Consider the following 5,611-nt stretch of genomic DNA (forward strand, 5'->3'; position numbering starts at 1 on the left):
CATGTTTAATGTTTTGCCCTTCAGATGTAGGTACCAGAGGCTTCAAATGTATCTGGTGTCCTTGTTTTTGTCTCCTCCATTGTCTTTGGGCTTCCCTAAGAGCTCCTCCTTTAATAGAGGCTGCTCCTTGTGGCTCTTTGAGCTGTAATCTGCTGTTACTATACTGGAGCCTTGTTGATGTGGTGGTATAATGTGAGGAGGGAAAATGTTATATAATCATAGGATTTAATCTCAGTCTTTTTGTGGGCCTTTATCCTGGGCTAGGATCTTTACAACTGTTTCTTAGCTTCCCTCATCCCTTTAGGTGAGACAGGAAGACTAAAGGGAGCTGGAGTTGGGTAACTACCCTTCCCCCAGGGGGGCTAAGGCTCTGGGAAAGTTTCCTCCCCTGAAGAGTAAGTCTTTGTTATAGAGAACATTCTGGGTAGATTTTTAAACGGTTGCTTTTCCTCTACCCCTGGTAGAGCCACAGGGAGCTCTTTCTTGGCTCTCATTGTGAGAACTTACGAAGTTCCTGGAGGTAAAACCCTCAAGAGTGTGGGTGGTACCTAAGGTTGTGGCCCTCCTAGACTTTTTCACTCTCCTGGTGGTCCACGCTCAACCTCCAGCATTCATCCAATTAGCATTTAAGCGTTCCTACCAATTTATGGCTCCGGCAGCTTTTGCTCCGAATAAGCTCATCTGAGCTGTGTTTTTCGGTATTTGTCTGTCTCTCCATATTTCAAGGTAGTGATTTGTCCTGAAACCTCAATTCTTTGATGGGTCCAAGAAAAGTCACTGATTTTCCGTTGTCCGGTTTTTTTCTTGTTATAAGGACAGAAATGACAACATCCAAGTTCTTTACATGATAGAGCTGAATCCAGAAGTCTATTGTTTTGTGTTTCAGTAAAATTATACAAAATTCAAAATACACAGCCGTCTGAACCCACTTAGTGTGAGGTCAAGGCATCCTATATACAAGATTATAAGGGCAACAGAATACTATAGTAGGCACCCTAACCCATCAAGAAAAGGCTAAATCACATTCCAAATACTTTACTAAACAAAGCAAAGAAGTATGTATACATTTTCTAAAGCTCATCAAAATGATTTAACTTTAAGTTTGAGCACCCAAGGATTAAACCTTTTAATCCTTTGGCACAACTCATCCTTTTGGAGTTCCAAAAAGCTGAAGTTTTACCACACAGGCTCAAAATAGCTGAGTAAAAATATTCTAAATCAGGCTGTAGTCGTCTTTTTTTTCTCAGTTATTACTTAAGAAAACAGCTACGCTTTAGATAAATCGGCCTCCATGTAAATGGACTCTGGGCCAGATTCTTTCTGGTGTCATGAGGTCAGGGCCACAGTACATTCCCAAAGGGAGAGGCACTCAGCTCTGCTGTGACCTGGAAATCTCCACTTGGCTCGTTCTGTCTCTAGCAAGAAAAGCTGGACTCTCAGAATACCCCCAGCTACCCTGAGAGCTGGGATGGCTGAAATAAAGGTGCCATACTCATGCGCTAATGAATAAATGAAGCTGCCTAGTGGAATGAGGTTGTAGGGGGTGCTGAAAAAGCTTCTTTCTCTCGTCTCTTAAAAAAGTTGGTCTTTCTTTTTATGAGTGGGTGCACGCACGCACGCACACACACACACACACACACGCACCAGGCCTCTAACCTAAAAAAACTCTTTACTTTCCAACTGTCTCAAATTACTCAAGATAATATTCCCTTCTCTGAGATCTCAGAATATACAGGTTCTATCTTGATATCTGCTCTTCGCCTTCTGGAATCCAACCCCCTTTCTCAAAACTCAGGTTCTTTATGGGTCTCACTTCTGTGGCATTCCTCACTTTTGGCCTGTCACAATTTGTCCTAACCTGTCGTGTGCTGCTATAACAGAATACCACAGACTAGGTAATTTATAAGAAACACAGCCTTATGTTTTACAGTTCTGGAGTCTGGAAAGTCCAAGATCAAGGGGCCTACATCTGGCAAGGTGTATAGTGGGTGCACCTGAGAGGAAAATGTCACTTAAGCATAACCTGAAGACGACCTGTGGTCTGAGAAGAATGTGTGTTCAGAGTTCTGAGCTGAAGAATCCAGGAGTGGCCAATGCAGAGATTTGCTCCTTAACTGAGGAGGACATCCGAGCCTCTGGCCCATCCCTTGGAACACAGGCCATACAGGGGATTGAGGCCCTGTGCTTTGGGTCAGATGGAGGTTGCTAGGTGGAGGTTGCTAAGTGAAAATGCCATATAAACTGCATTCTTTCTACAAACTGTAGCAGCCTTCCTGTCCAGCCTGCCACCACTGGACTGCCCCATATGTAAGTCTGCCTCAATAAACCCTCATTTGCTGGCTCCAGGACTTTTTTTTTTTCGTATCAGACAAAGTGCCATCCCTATTGGAATCAATAGGGATCCAGCACTACACAAAGGAGCTTCATGAAGCATCACCCCATGGCAGAAGGCAGAAGGGCAAAAGAGCACATATGCATGAGAGAGAGAGGGAGAGGGAGAGAAAGAAGTGGGAGAAACTCATCCTTTTCTCAGAAACCCATTCCCGAAATAACTAACCCATTCTCAAAGATAACTGCGTTAATCCATTAGTGAGGGCAGAGTCCTGCGGGCTGGAGCTGTATGCCAGTGGCCCTAGAGTTCTGGGATCTCAGGGGCTGCCCACTCTGCAGTTCCACTGAGCATTGCCCTGAGGTCCCCAGCAGCCTTGCTCCTAAGGATTCACTGAGCATTGCCCTAGCGGAGGCTCTGCAGTGGCTCCGCCCTGCAATGAGTCCCTGCCTGGGCCCTCAGACTGTCTAAAACATCCTTTGAAGTCTAGATGGAGACTGCTATGGGCCCATAGCTCTTGCATTCTGCACACCTGCAGAATCAGCTGCCACCAAGGTTTACAGTTTGTACGTTTCAGAGCAGTGCTTGAGCCACATCTGGGGCCACCACTTGATTCACAGCTGGAGAAGCTGAGCACTGCACCAGAGTATGGGAAGCAGAGACTCAAGGTGGTACAGGGTAGCAAATGCTTTGGAAAACTTGCCCTCAAGGTTGTACCTTGCTCTCTCTCACCCCTTCTTCACCCTTCTGCCATGGGATGATGCAGTGAGAAGGCCCTCACCAGATGCCAGCCCCTCAGTCTTGGACTTCTCAGCCTCAGGAACAATGAGCCAGTGAGTTCTTCTTTATTATAAATTACCCAGTCTCAGGTATAGCCGTACAAAATATATTAAGACAGAAAACTGGTACCGAGAAGCAGGGTGCTGCTATAACAAATATCTACAAATATAGAAGCAGCTTTAGAAGAAGCCCCAGATGTGGCTCAACCACTGCTCTGAAATGCCTTCAGGGTCATTCTCCCACTGTCTCAATGAATAGAACCTGGCTTCCCTCTACCCATATTAATCTCTTTAGAAAATGCTTGCTTGGCCATATCCTTCATATTCTCTCCCAGACACACTTTTTAATTCTTTACCTGGCCAGCTTGACAGTTTCCCAAATCTTTCCATCCTGTTGCCCTTTTAATTATGCATTCTGTCTAAATCATTTCTCGCTTCTCTTGTTTTATTGTAAGCAGCCAAAAGAAGCCCTGCAGCCCCTGGACACTTTGCTGCTTGGGTATTTCTTTTGCCAGGTATCCTAGTTCATTGCTCTTAATTTCTGCCTTCCACAAAGTCCTAGGACACTGACACAATTCAGCCAAGTTTTTTTTTTTTCAACTGTATAACAAGAATGGCCTTTACTCCAGTTTCCAACACGTTGTCCCTCATTTCCATCAGAGACCCCATCAGGATGGCTTTTATTGTCCATACTTCTACCAACATTCTGATCACAACCACTTAAGTAAAATCCCTAAGAATATTTAGGCTCTCCCTGCAGCTCTCCTCTTATGAGTCCTCATGAGAATCACCCTTAAAGCTCCGTTCGTGGCAATCTAGGCTTTTTCTAGACCACTCCTTCCAATTATTTCAGCCTCTACTCATTACGCACTTCTAAAGTTGCTTCTATATTTTTAGGTACTTGTTATAGCAACATCCTGCTTCTCAGTACCAGTTTTCCGTCTTAATATATTTTGTACGGCTATACCTGAGACTGGGTAATTTATAATAAAGAGGAACTTACTGGCTCATTGTTTCTGAGGCTGAGGGGCTGGCATCTGGTGAGGGCCTTCTCACTGCATCATCCCATGGCAGAAGGGTGAAGAAGGGGCGAGAGAGAGCAAGAGATTGAACTCGCAGTCTCAAGCCCTTTTATGATCAGTATTAACACATTCATGAAGGCAAAGTCCTCATGACCTAATCACCTCTTAAAGGTCCCACTTCTCGACACTGTTGCATGGGGGATTAAGTTTCCAACACATAAACTCCGGGGGACATGTTCAAACCATAGCAATATTTTCTCTCTTCTAGACTAAAGGACCTTAAGGGCAGGGCCCATGTCTTATTCCTCTTAATTCTTGCATCTCCCAAGATCCTGATATGTACGATGCCTCACCCAAACACACTTGGCAAATGCTTATTGTTTTCACTTATTGTTCTAATAATAATAAACAGATAACACATATTGAGTTCTTACCATGTGGCAGACACTCTTCTAGGTACTTCACATGTGTTAATTCATTTAATCCTCCTAATATCCCTAATATTGTCCCCACTTTACTGATGAGGAAACTGGTACACAAGTTGGTAACTTTCCCCAGGTCACAAAGCCAATACATCATGGCAGAGCTAATATTTGAATCTGGGTCTATATCTGGTTCCATTGACTATCTTCTAAATCATTTGGCTGTATTGCTTTCCTGATGCACGTAAGACCCTGAAATGATTTATCAACTTAGTCCATGCAAAGCTATCCTTTGGTGTCTTAGCAACAGAATATTGGCTGTGATGTAAGACAGTTTTCACTTTCCAACAGGTTTTTGTTTGTAACTACAACTGCATTAAAAATGAGTTCTATAGTTTTTGTTCCCACCCAAGCAGTCCTTGCACCATCTTTGTAGTTGCACTCAGGCACGTGTGGAAGAGATAACAGAGGTGGGGAGCTTCAGTTGACTCCTTTTCAAATTTGAGATCCAGGAGGAATAGTGTAGACTTATGACACTGGTGAAAAGCAAAAACATTGTGTTAGTCTGTTGGCATTGCCATAAAGAAGTACCTGAGACTGGGTAATTTATAAAGAAAAGAGGCCAAGCGCAGTGGCTCACACCCGTAATCTCAGCTCTTTGGGAGGCCAAGGCAGGCGGATCACCCGAGGTCAGGAGTTCGAGACCAGCCTGACCAACATGGTAAAACCTCGTCTCTACTAAAAATACAAAAATTAGCTAGGGGTGGTGGCATGCACCTGTAATCCCAGCTACTTGGGAAGCGGTGGCATGAGAATTGTTTGAACCCGGGAGGTGGAGGTTGCAGTGAGCCAAGATCTCGCCATTGCACTCCAGGCTGGGTGACAGAGTGAGACTCCATCTCAAAAGAAAGAAAGAAGGAAGGAAGGAAGGAAGAGAGAGAGAGAAAGGGAGAGAGAAGGAAGAAAGAAAGAAGAAAGGAAGGAAGGAAGGAAGGAAGGAAGGAAGGAAGGAAGGAGAAAAGAAAAAAAAGAAAAGAAAAGAAAAGAGTTTTAATTGGC

This window comes from Nomascus leucogenys, chromosome 22a (assembly GCF_006542625.1).
Source record: "Nomascus leucogenys isolate Asia chromosome 22a, Asia_NLE_v1, whole genome shotgun sequence".
Taxonomy (NCBI): Eukaryota; Metazoa; Chordata; class Mammalia; order Primates; family Hylobatidae; genus Nomascus; species Nomascus leucogenys.